Source organism: Lactuca serriola, chromosome 6, assembly GCF_051521515.1.
Source record: "Lactuca serriola cultivar US96UC23 chromosome 6, Lser_US96UC23_V15, whole genome shotgun sequence".
NCBI lineage: Eukaryota > Viridiplantae > Streptophyta > Magnoliopsida > Asterales > Asteraceae > Lactuca > Lactuca serriola.
In genome coordinates, this window is record NC_136413.1 from 84,470,762 (window position 1) to 84,484,598 (window position 13,837).

The following is a 13,837-nucleotide window of genomic DNA, read 5'->3' on the forward strand; positions in this document are numbered from 1 at the left end:
AAACCGTAAGCACGAAGCTTTGTGAGTTCCCCCACTGTACCACATACCATATAACCACATAACATACATATATTGTAAGGCATATCTGGGTGCCCGACCTACCCCTTCGGTCCTCTCGACTAGATACTGACTAGCATATTTGGGTGTTGGTCTCCCCTTCGGTCCTCTTGACCGGATACTGACTAGCATATCTGGGTGCTGGTCTCCCCTTCGGTCCTCTCGACCGGATGTTGGGGACTATTTCACCCCTTACTACTACCACATAACACATATCACATAATCTATCTAGCATGGCTGGGCTTGACCGCCCCTTCGGCCCTATCGACCGGTAATCTGGGGACTATCTCCCCCTACTGTCACTAGCACATAGCATCATATCATACTAACACATAAACATATCATAGGTAGTAGCAACCCTAGATGAATATCACAGAGACAATCATCTAACATACAACTCCTACTGGTGGGCCAGCATTGTGGCCGTAGACCCACTGCTACTAAAAGGTAACTCACCTCAAAGTAGGTGCTGATCTGAGCGGGAACTGACTGTCTTCTGCGGCTGCTGCTCCGGAAATCCTCCGGCTATAATTCCCAAAAAACAGTCAGTCAAATACTGCTAACCGACCTCAGGGTAAAATGACCATTTACCCCTCACCAAGCCAAGAGTCAAAGTCAAAGTCAACTTCCAGTTGACCCGACTCGCCGAGTTGGTTTGCCAACTCGTCAAGTCCCTATCCATTCGATTGACCATAATCCCGTCTCTACTCGTTGAGTTAGGCATTGACTCGACGATTTTTTCCTTCTAACTGATGTCCAATAGTCCTTCATCCTACTCGCCGAGTTGTATGAACAACTCGCCGAGTCTGTTCTTGAGGCAAGAAGATTGCCTTGGACTTGCCGAGTCAGGGCATTGACTCGCCAAGTTCCTCCATGGGTGAGTCTGGCTTCCGACTCACTGAGTCAACCCCCCCCCATGACTCACGACTCCACTCAGCAAATACGAAAAGGGGGAAAACTCGGAGACTCGCGACTCGACTCGCTGAGTCCGATGAACAACTCGCCGAGTCTTTCACATGCAATTACTATATACTCGATTTTGCTTGAGTCCAGCTCATGCCATACATAGATCTGGGTTCTTAGGGCTTGATTAACATGTAAAGTTTCCAACTTTACGTGTAAATAAACACCAATGAAGGTTTTAGGGCTCAAAATGCACTAAAAGAGTAGATCTAGGGATTTCATGCAATATGGCTCCATAAAGGCAGTAGATCCGAGCTCCTGCAGCTCAATCATGCCTAGATCTAAAGGTTAATCAACATATCACAAACTGTAATTCATAATCAATCTTGGAAATGGCTCAAGAAGGACTTTAATGGAGCTCTAAGGGATTCTTAGCATGAAAACAAAAGGAAACTGAGTTATACCTCAAGGAATCTTTGAAATAACACCAAGATGTCTGACCTCCTTCTTCTCCTCTTGATCTACTCTCCTTTTTCTCTCAAAATCTTCAGGAACTTACACCAAAGCACTTCAATCTCACAAGGAACGAGGTTAGGACGATATAGGGAGCTCTGGGGGTGAAGGGGGCGAGCTTGGGGGCGCATATGATGGTTTAAATAGGGTGCAAACCCTTGAAATTAGGGTTTCATCAGACAGTGGGGACTCGCCGAGTCCAGAATATGGACTCGCCGAGTCGCCAACTTAAACGTGTTCAATATCCCGGCTCTACTCGGCAAGTCGGGCCTACAACTCACCGAGTCCAAGTCTAAAAATGCAAAGTACTTAGATAAATTTTACATACCAGGAACCAGGTGCTACAAATCTCCCCCACTTATTTTAGACTTCGTCCTCGAAGTCTGCTACTCGATCCTGGAACAGCTCGGGGTAATGCTCCATCATTTCTTCCACCGGCTCCCAAGTCAACTCTGAACCCTTCCGGTGCTGCCATTGCACCTTCACTAATTCCACCCTCTTGTTCCTCAAATCCTTCGAATTCCGGTCTAGGATTGCGACTGGGCGCTCAATGTAATTCAGGATGTCATCAACCTGAATATCTTCTAACGACACCACCGCTAAATCATCCACTAGGCACTTCCACAGCTGGTAGACATGGAAGGTGTTGTGGATTTGACTGAGTTCGGCCGGCAGATCCAACCTGTATGCCACCTTGCACACCCGAGCTACAACCCTAAACAGACCAATGTATCTCGGGCCCAACTTGCCCCGCTTCCTGAATCGAATGACGCCCTTCCAAGGCGATACATTTAGGAGTACCATATCCCCGACCTGGAACTCCAGGTCTGATCGGCGCTTGTTGGCATAACTTTTTTTTCCGACTCTGCGCAGTCTGAAGCTTGCTTCGAACCTGCTGGATCCTCTCGGTCGTCATGACCCTCTGGCCAACTTCCCCCCAACATATCGGGGTCCTGCACCTCCGTCCATACAATAACTCGAATGGAGGACGGTCAATACTCGCATGGTAGCTGTTTTTTTACGAGAACTCGACCAAGGGAAGATAGGTATCCCAGCTACCATCGAAGTCTAGCACGCATGCCCGCAACATATCCTCCTAAGTCTGGATGGTCTGCTCGCTCTGACCATCCGTCTGCGGGTGAAAAGCGGTGCTAAAATGCATACGAGTGCCCAACTCATCATGAAACTTCTTCCAAAACCTGGAAGTGAACCGCACATCTCGGTCTGATATCACTGACACCGGCACCCCATGCCGCGCCACTATCCCCCTGATATAGATATCGGCCAACTTTTCGGTCGAGATACTCTCCTGGATAGGAATAAAATGGGCGCTCTTTGTCAATCGATCCACGATGACCCATATCGAATCTACCCCTCGTGCAGTCCCGGGAAGCTTTGTGATAAAATCCATCGTAATATCCTCCCATTTCCACAACGGGATATCTAACGGCTGCATCTTGTCGTGCGGCCTCTGATGCTCGGCCTTGACCTTCCTACAGGTTAAGCACCGCTCGACGTACCAAGCCACGTCCCGCTTCATGCAGGGCCACCAATAGTCTAGACGAAGATCCCTATACATCTTCGTTGCCCCTGGATGAATGGAGAACCGGGACTTGTGTGCCTCCTCCATCAGCAAGAAATCCCGAAACTGCCTCCTTCTGACGCTCAAACTCGCCGAGTTCCTCTATGGACTCGCCGAGTTGGAGCAACTCACCGAGTCCACATTGGAACTCGCCGAATTCATCAGGCAGGGAGCCAAAAAATCGATTTTGCAACAAGAATGAATATGCTAGGCATCAATACAATAGAAACCAATCATGGCTCTGATACCACTGTTGGGTTTTGGCCATAAGAACATCCTATGTGCTCGTGCAAACCCTAATGCTTGGATCTAGGTTTCTCTATTGTACATGCAATTCATCCAAGACTTTAAACCCTAGATCTAGCATACAATTAATCAAATTAACTTATGAATGGGGTTTAGATCTTACCTTGATTGTTATGTAGCAATAACAATCTCAAATCCTAATATGGAGTCCATTAGCTCAATATTCAACTATCATACAATTGACAGTTCTAGTCCCTTAAGTTTAATTAATGTCTTTTAGCCACAAAGTTAATTCTTATTAATTCTTGACTAATATTAATTAAACAATATGATTTCTCGTTTAATATATTATTCTCATAATATATTAATAAATCATAATTAATCCTCTCTCTCCATAATTCATCCTATCAAGTTGCTTTGGTGAAGGCAACCCAAAAGGACCATGCACCATCGGGTCAAGTACATACCAAAATAGTTATGGACTTAGACACCAATCCAACAGTCTCCCACTTGGATAAGTCTAATAACTATTCTGCATATGACTTCAGATCCTGATCTGCAATCGTAGCTTTCAAAAGCCGCTGTCAACTCTGATCTTATCAGATACGCGTGTCCTTTAGATAAGTGATCATATATTCCTCCATTCAAGATATCGTATAGATATAAGACATGAATTCTAATCATTCTCTCTATACTATTTCCCGACTTCCGATTTACGACGACTGACAACAGACTACAATTGATCACATCAAATTAGTCCCGACTTGGCCAAGCGCTTAGGTGCCATCACTAAATCATGAAGGGGCCCAAAGATATCGCTTTTATCCAACTTTGGATAAAAGGAACGGATAAATTTTGACTCAATGCTCGCTTGTACTCACTCACCGAATCACACACAACAATATGTTTTATAACACCAAGTTACTGGTGCATTTACATATTATCAATGTGCAACCGACTCACAAGATACAACTCACACATCTCGGTTTCAAGAATATAAGATGTTATCGTCTCACCAATCACTAGGGATAAAATCCATGAAGTGATCCAAGTGAGCGTGGGATTAATCCAATACCCAAATCATATTCATAAGCACTCATGAACGTTGCAGCAAACATTTGCTTATGTCTAATACTCTTTAGACAATCCACACACCAATTCACGACAGTCTTCATTCATATCTACTTCCAACATATGAACGACTGTGGCCCGTTCGAATAATTTGACTATTCTGAACCAATTAAATTATTCAGGAAGTCAAAACATGCAAAGTGAAACACAAGAATAATACTAATCCCATATGGCCTCAAACCTTTGAGTATAAATAAAACACCTTTTATTTATCACAATATCGATTACTCATTATTTGTTGTTTCGGGTAATCAACTTCTTACTTGAATTATTACAACACTTGTCCCATGCTCTTAGCATGCACACAATGTTTACCTATGGTTCTTAATTTGTGAAATAGATCAAATGAACACATTTCCAATCACACTCATTTCACAACTCCCAATCCCTATCATAATTGTAAGAATATCAAATTCTTGCTACTTATAGAATATGCTAGATTCTAACATTTTATGCAATGATCCTTTCGTAATGTCATAGCACAAAATCACAATGACTATTGCCAATGAAATTACAAAGTCCTCTATCGGAGATTGTTAGAAGACAATTTCTTATATGTGATGTCTCTCACTCAAGGTACATTCCTTTGAACATCCTTTTGCATAAAAGTTTCTAATCTAGACATTGATTCTCAATTTCCAACTCCCAATATGGAAACATTTCCATATTTTCCATATGACAACTCATTCTTAATAGAATCTTATCTATTCATAATAATGTCGACAAGGTCCATCCAATACTATACTTCCAACTACTCACAAGCGACCAATCCTCGGCAAACTTTGGATCGTCCTTTGATAGTTGTCTAATTATCTTAGTCAAAACCGATTCTTGTCTAAATGCGCCAGACATTTGGAAAATTTTAGAATGGTCAAATACTATAGCATTTGCAATCAATCCTATACCCGAAGCGTATGGGACACGATGCATAATGTCTTACATAAAGATACGATACTTTATCAATCTTTTTCCATAATATTTTATGTGTCACGTTCTCACAATTCGAACTATGAAGAGGGATGCCAGAATCATAATCGAAATTTGAGAACGCACTATGTATCCTTGACTAAATTTATTAACATTCCACAACCTAATCCTTTATATTTGAAATGAAGCATAATATTCTCTCCCTTAATTATAGCAAAACAACTATTAAACCATTACAACTTTGCAAAGTGTAACTCTTGTTTTCTATAATTAATATTGCTAACTTGCAATATGATATTGCTATATTTATACCTATTTTTAGGCAATATTTAAGTACATTTTTATTAATAAGTTGGTAATTTGTTTAGAATAATGGTACTTATGAGCTTAAATGTTATTTACAGCCAAAATGAAGACATTTTGAAGAAAATGGACTAAAAGCGTTAAAGAAAGAAACTTTGGGATGTAAAAGATTAAAAGAGAAGAAAATCTGGAAAAAGATTATTCACAATGTGAGACTTAAAGGATTCACGACATGAAGAGTTGGTTCTAGAAGATATGTACGCGGGTGAAGGAATCCTTGACGGGCACGGTTATCTACAACTCACGATGTGAATATCTTATTCTTCACGACGTGAATTTATGGATATCAGAAACTATATAAATCCTTGACCATTACGAATTGAGGCAACTTTTTGGCTGAAGAAAGGAGTTCCAGAAGGTGATTTTGAGTGGAAGAAAGGTTCTGGAAAAAGGTTTTCAACACCAAAAAGAGTAAAGGTCTATATTTTAGTTAATTAAGAACATGTTTTCTATCACTTCAATTTGTGTTAGTTTGTTAGTTGCTATGATGAGCAACTGAATCTAGCTACTCTTATTTAGCTAGATGAAGCTTCTAACTTATGAATAGCTCAATTTTTATGGATTTATTTAGTTGGTAAAATTACTTGTGTTTGATTTGTATAACCTAGCATGCTTATGTTTGTTTCTCTAATTGCTTGATTGCATGTTCTGTGTAGTTTAGTGACCATTAACTGCATGAACTTGTTTACCTAATGATTTAGTGAACATTGAATTGTTAGAGCTAGGATTGACCAATCTTAGTTAGTAATTAGGGTAAATAAGCTTAGTTGTGCTAGAGAACGTGTATTGTGACTATAATTGCGTTTATATAACAAATCTTACATAGCATATTTACATTCATAATTACTTTTGTGTTTAATTGTGTGTGAACATACATGGTTTGACATGAATTAGTTAATTATTGGTAAAGTTAGAACTAAATTACTAATACAACTAAAACCAACTTGATAATCCATAATTATTAGCTAGCCATAAGGAAGAAGTGGATTCAAACTAGACAAGAGTGTGTTTTTACTTATCGAATTTGATGTAAGTTCGTCTGATCTTGTAAAATCAGATAAACCCCCTTTTAAACTTGTTAATAATTAGGTTAATTTAATAGTAAGTAAATTAATTAGTAACACCGTTCCCTGTGATCGACACCCGACTTACCCAAGCTATATTGTAATCTGACTAGGTACACTGCCTATAAGTGCATAGTTAGTTTAAGTTTGTTAGGTTATAAATATTAAAATTAGTGGGTACTTTCATGCACATCAAGTTTTTGGCGCCGTTGCCGGGGAACGGCTTAGATTATTAGTTTCTTTGGTTGCATTAGATTAATCGACCCCTTTTTGTGGAATAAAATCTGCAAAAAGTTAATTAGTTATTTATTTGTTATTTTAGCTTTATTGGTTAGCATATAACAAAAATTTTGTTTTCTGTTTCTGTCACAAAATTCACGACGTGAGTTTTAATAAACTCACAACGTGAAAGCTGCAATTTCAGTTTTTAGTATTTTCTTATTTTAGTTCAGTTTTACGTTTTTAGTTTAGCAAGTTGCAGGAGTTCATGACCAGAGGCTCAAACACACCCTTGGTGCCACCACTTGAAGATCCCGAGTCTATAATTCATAAGAAAAAGACGCCCTTACAAGAATTAAAGTCAGCTTTTTCAAGGAAGTCGGGAAAGAAGACAGGAGAGTCAAGTTCATCCGCGAGGCACAAGAGCAATTTTGAGCACTTGGATCAAACACCTGTCCAAACGGAGTCCGAATACGATACCGAGCCGGAATTTCAAGAACATACGAGCGAACCCGAGAACGAGCCAAGGAACGAGATGGAAGCAATTGAAGAGATGTCCATGAGAGCTTACAAGAAGTGGATCCGAGAAGATATGGGTCCCGGTTTAGTCCAACCCGCAATACCTGCCACTGCCACATTCGAGTTGAAGGGGCACATCTTGACTGCACTAAAGGATATCCCATTTTTTGGGAAAGATCATGAGGATGATTTTAAGCATCTAGATGAAGTCAACGACATTGCGGATTACTTCAATGTCCCAAATGTCAACAGAAACACCGTCTTGCTTAGGATGCTTCCCATCACTTTCAAAGGAGCTGCTAAGGAGTGGTTAAAATCACTTCCACCGGGTACAATTACCACTTGGGCTCAAATGCGTGAGTAATTCCTGGACCAGTTTTGCCCACCATCCAAGATAGGCAAACTCAAGAAGGCAATAGCCAACTTTGAGAAACAGCCGGGGGAGTCATTATACGAAGCATGGGAGCAGTACAAGGGCTTGCTCAGAAATTGCCCTCAGCATGATCTAAATGTGAAACAAGAGATGTCGATCTTCTATGATGGGGTCAACATTATGACGAGACAACTCCTTGACTCTCAAGGACTTTTGACAAAGAAAAATCCAAGGGAGGTTAAGGAGCTGATTGAAGAATTCGTGAAGCACTCTCGCGAATACCACAACCCTAGGCAAGATGGAATCAAAAGCAGTGGAGGGGCCCAAACTGAAGAAATAGCAGCTGTGATGGCTATGCTGAATAATTTGGATTGAAGGATAACACAAATGGACCAGTCAATACATGCCATAAGAGTGGGTTGCGAGAGATGTAGTGGTCCACACTTGACCAAGGACTGCAATTTAGATGAGTTTGGGAACAGAAAAGCTCAAGTGTGCTATTCAAGTGGGGATAAGTTTGATGAGGACTGGAGGAAACCGAAGAAGGAGTGCCTGCCATATGAAGAGTATAAGAAGCAAAAAGAAGAGAAGTATAGACAGACAGGTCGAGGCTTCTATCAAAAGGAGCAGCCACCAGCCGAGAAGAAACCCGATTTAGAGACTATGTTGATGAAGTTTATGGAAGCTTCATAAAAGAGACACGAAGCCACTGATTCTGCTATTATGGAACAGCAAACCTTAATAAAGAATCAGCAAGCTACCATCCATAACCTTGAAGTACAATTTGGTCAACTAGCCACTCTAGTTCATGAGAAGTTATCCCCGAAAAATACCGAAACGAAGACCCAATCTCATGTAATGGCCATAGACACCAAAGAAGAAGCCATCTCTGAGTTCCTGGAGGCATTGGAAGAAGAACCACAGAAGCCCGATCCATAGCTGAAGAAGACCAAGCTCGAAAATCATGAAACTGCTGAACTCCAGAATTCATGACGTGAACCATGTAAGTTCACGACGTGGGCCCGTCATGAACAGAAAAATTTTGTAATTGGTTCAGTTTATCAGCCGCCTTTGCCTTTTCCTTTCCAAGCTACCCTTAGTCCACTGGAAAGAGAGCATAGAGAGTTTGTCAAGCATGTAAAGGGGATCCCGATTAATACTCCCTTTGTCGAGTCCTTATCCAAAATTCCCGAGCATCAAAAATTACTGCAAGATTTGATAGACACTCGCAAGGAATTAAAGAAGCATTCTAAGGTAGTTCTAAGTGAACAAAGCTCAAAAGCTATGTTGGGAGAGACACTGAAGAAGATGGGAGATCCTGGACGCCTCACTCTTCCGTGTGAATTTGGCAACAAAATGAAGGTTAATGCTTTAGCCGATTCTGGGGCTAGCATTAATTTGATGCCTTTTTCATTTTATCAAAAAATTGGAAATTCAGAAGATAAAGGCTACAAAAATGACGATTCACATGGCGAACCGTTCAGTGACACAACCCCGGGGCATAGTGGAGGATATTTTAGTGAAAATTGGAAGATTTGTTTTTCCAATAGATTTTGTAGTTTTGGATATGAAGGAAGATCCCGATGTTCCAATTATCCATGGTCGTCCATTGCTTAACACTTCTGGGGTTTTGGTTGATATTCGCGAGTATAAGCTCACCTTGAGGGTTGGTGATGAAAAAGAAGTTTTTGGGATAAAAGATGGCTTTCCAAAGGAACATGTTCAAGAAGAGGTGTTCACAATCAATGAAGATAATGAACTTGAAGATCTGGAAAAGCTTATGGAAGAAGAGATCAAGGCAGTTCATCAAGTCAAAAGAACAAAACCAAGAGCATCTGTTCCATTTTTGGTTGAAGTCATAGCTTACAAGAGTCCACCTTCTTGGGTGAGCAAAGAGGATGAGGAGATGACAAGTGATGAAGAGGAGGTCACTTCAAGAGTGACAAAGCCGGTGGTGAAAGAGGAGGAGGATGCTATGAAGTGCAAGGAAGAAACTAAAGGGACCAAACGCAAGCTTGAAGAAGAGGTGAAAGTTAAAAAAGAGAATTCAAAGAAGGCATACAAAAGGCGAGTTCAAGCTTACAAGAGGCGATTCAAGGAACAAAAGATCCTAGTGGTGGATTCTTCCGAGGACTCAACGTAGGAGGCATGGAGTCCAGCTCAAGACTCCAAGAAAAAGAAGCGCTTCTCGGGAGGCAACCCGAGTTTGGTTTGCAAAATTTTTCTTTTTCTTTTTGCATTTTAGTTTTAAAAAACTTAGATCATGTCATCCAACTGTATTAGAACATAATTAAGCACTGACTGTAGGGACCTTAAAATGGAAGTAGTAATAATTGAGAACTTAGTTTAAAGTCAAAATTGATTTTTCTCTTCCAGACTTTATTCACGACGTGAATTGTTAGCAATTCACGACGTGAATTGTGAATGAACCGGACAAATAATCCATGATATGGTTTAGCCCATTAGACTAGCAAGCCCAAGATCAGTCTGTGAGTACATGACCCAAACTTAAGCCCAGACACTATTCACGACGTGAATCATTAAGAATTCACGATGTGAATTTTTGAAAACATGGGACCATAGAATAAATCCCTAGAAACCAGTAAACCCTTCATTTCTCTATTCTTCACAAAGTGGAAACGGAAATTGGTCCCCCCTTGGTCCCCATTGCTGCGATTTTAGCCGACAAATCCACACATTTTCTTTGTGCTTACATACTACTTCAATCAAAAGGTAACAATTTCTAATTATTAACCTTCATTTATCTTTAATAGTTGAAATTAGGGCAAGGGTTTGTTCTTATGTTAAATTGTATGAAATAGCTCTAAGATTCGTAAATTACCTTTGGAATGTAGTTGATAAATGGTTGAAAATGCTATAGGAGTAAACCCCAAGCACTATCATGGTCGATTCATACAGAATCCATAATGCATTTTCGAACCTGTTTACGAATTCGACGTGAATTCTTAAAAACTCACGACGTGAATCCTGAACTGAGGATTTTCGTTGTTTCCTTTATGTCTAATTTGTGGATTATTATTTTGGCTGTGGTTTTTTCTTGTTTTTGCAGGAATGGCTCCAAAAAGAGAGGTTCCAGCTGGGGTTGCGGGTTTGCACCCGTTTTACAATTTTCCCGCAACAATGCCCCACGATGTCTTGACCCGTTGGAACAACAGATTGGGGTGGCTCTACAACAGAGCAATTGCAATTGCTCCAACAGTCAATTGGACACGGTTGAGGGAAGTAGGGCTCGTAGACCGGGTGGGCCCGTTTTTGACAAAGATATTTATCGGAGATGGGTATTCGTTTACCTGTTCTGGTTGGCAGAATCTGTTCCGGGTACAAGAGCGGGTCTACAAGGAATTTTGTGTTGAGTTTTTTGCAACGGTGACATTTCAGGAAATTGTTCAAGATCCACATTGGCCACATGCATTGGTATTTCGTTTGGGGGGTGAGTACCGGGAGTGCAGCCTAGTTGAATTTGCTTGGAGAGTCGGACTATATGATCGACAGGAGGCTATGACTCCCGAGTTTGGCATGTTTTTGAGTGGGGCTGCTAGAGGATATGCGGAGGGTGTCATGGGGTATTCTTTCTGGCATAATATTGCCTCCGGAATGTTTAATTCTGGAGTATCTCTCGAGAGCAGTATTCGGTCCCCAATCCATCGCTTACTCCACCGGTTCATCACCTTTTCCATCAACCATAAGAGGCATGGAGACAAAGTGACTAAACAGAACTTATTCTTCTTATGGTGCATCTTACAGCCTGGTGTCTGTTGCAACATCCCATATTTTCTAGCCCGTTTTCTGGTCGGGTCTGCCGCGAGTTCGCGCCCTGGGAGCCCCATTTGTGGAGGGCATTTTGTTACCTGTTTGGCCCGCTCTTATCATTTGGTTGTTCCTGATATTACTATATCCATGACGTGTGTGGACGAGCATGACTTTGGTATGAGATATTTGGAAACTATGCGAGTGGTCAGAAATTTTGGGTCGCATTGAGGCATAGTACCATCAGATGGTGAGGGTGATGATGAGGATGATCAGCCGGCTGACCAACCTGCACCAGAGCCGAGACCGAGGCGCAGGAACGTGAGAGGAAGGGGAGACCGCGGGCAGCTAATACACCCACTTGCTTCCATGGTTAGTACGCCTTTTGGGAGTGATATGGCTGGTTACTTTGACCAGTTATCGTTGAGTGTGAATTGGATAAGTGGCACTATGGAGAATGTTGTCCAGCATCTTGGGGTGGAGCAGCCGCCTCATTTAGGGTATCATTACCCGATTTTCCCATGATGGTCGAAGTATGGTGGACGCGGAGGTGATGGAGCTGGAACCAATGGAGCACATGATGATGAGGAGGATGATTGATCGTTATTTATTTTGTTTGATTTGTTTTTAGTTTGTTTTTATGGGATTGTAAGAACTACTTTGAATATTATGTTACTTTTATTCTTCGTTGTTGGTTGTTTCTCAGAAATTGCTAGGAGCACCTAGAGAGGATAGCGAGTTATGAATGCGTACGTTTTTAGCCGGGAGTGTTAAAAGCCGAGAGTCGAGACCTATATTTTCAAAATAAGTGTGGGGTGAGTCAAGAGAGTGGAGAGTCAGCGAAAGAGTCGAAAACTGATGAATTTAGAAGAGTCTTAATACATTAAGACATTAGAAGAAGAATTGGCAACGTTTTTCTGACTGCCCAGTTTTCACGACGTGAACTTTTATTATTCACGTCATGAGTCAGTTATCAGGAGGTTCTCAGAATACGCGTAGTTACGATTTCATGTCGTGAATTGTCTCAAACTCACGTCGTGAATATGAGATTTTTACAATTTCAAGGCCCTTGACATTTTAGTCTTCTATCGGTTGATGCTATTCTTCTTGTCATTATTCTCACGATTATTTTGGCTCATTTTTACCACCATACAATGTGGCGTATGCTTTCCCACATTGGTCGTTCTACTTTTGGAGATTTATACCACATTTGAAGATGATCGAAGGCTCGATTTCATGTTTTGCCGGTACATTCCTTATTTCGCAAGTTCCAGATCCAAGTTTCAATTTCTCAAGAGTCCATATTCAAGAAGCACGTTTTCCACACTTTTGGAGATGTTTACGCCACTATCCCAGGGGAGCCTGTTCCTTTTTCTCCCTTTTCTTTAATTTTGATTTATTTTATGCATACAATGAGGGCATTGTATGAAATAAGTGTGGGGTAGGGGTAGAAAAAGTAAATTGCTAGATAATGATAGAATTTGATAGTAAAAATTGAAATTTTGAAAATTGAAATTGAAATAATTGAATCTAGTAATAATAATTTGAACTGTAGTTGCTAGTGTTATATGGGATGATCCGATAAAAGTTCAAATGTTTAGTTGAGTCAATATACGTTATAGTGCATTTGTAGCCTCCCTTATTTTAGTGAAATCATGGAACAAAAACATAACCTCGCTTGGTTTGAGGGATGCAATATGTTTAGCAGCCTAAACCTGAAATGTATCCAGGAAAATTATTATCAGTAACCAATAAAGGTTAAGGTTGAGCGTGTCTGCTTAAGCATGTAAGTTTTGAGTGAAAAAAGTTAGGTACATGTAAAAAAAAAAAAGAAAATAAAAAAATAGAGAATTGCAAGAAAAATTTGAAGAATTTTGGAGCAATTAAAGTGAAGATCAAAAGATCAAAATTCCAAAAAGTTGAAGATACCAGAAATCAAATCAAATAAGGTGGTGAATTCAAAGAAATCAAAGATCAAATTATCAAGGAAGTGAAGAATTCCAAAAGAGCTCCATAGTGGTATCATAGATTGTAATTCTAGATTATGTATGCTTAGGTTGCTCAACTCAAAATACCTTGAGGATAAGGAGGTTTTCTGCGGATGGGTTCGGAGGGTTGCATAAAATGAGCATTGTTCGGAAAAAGTGGGCGAGTGATTATGAAGATTGTGAG

General features: G+C 40.6%; 1 non-coding gene across 1 annotated transcript; it reads right to left on the reverse strand.

Annotated features, from left to right (window-relative positions):
* Positions 1 to 7,924: 7,924 nt before the first annotated feature.
* On the reverse strand, positions 7,925 to 8,031 carry LOC145060803 (small nucleolar RNA R71). The gene has a single exon (XR_013686986.1). It is a non-coding gene; the product is annotated as a small nucleolar RNA R71 (small nucleolar RNA).
* Between the last annotated feature and the right edge of the window lie 5,806 nt (positions 8,032 to 13,837).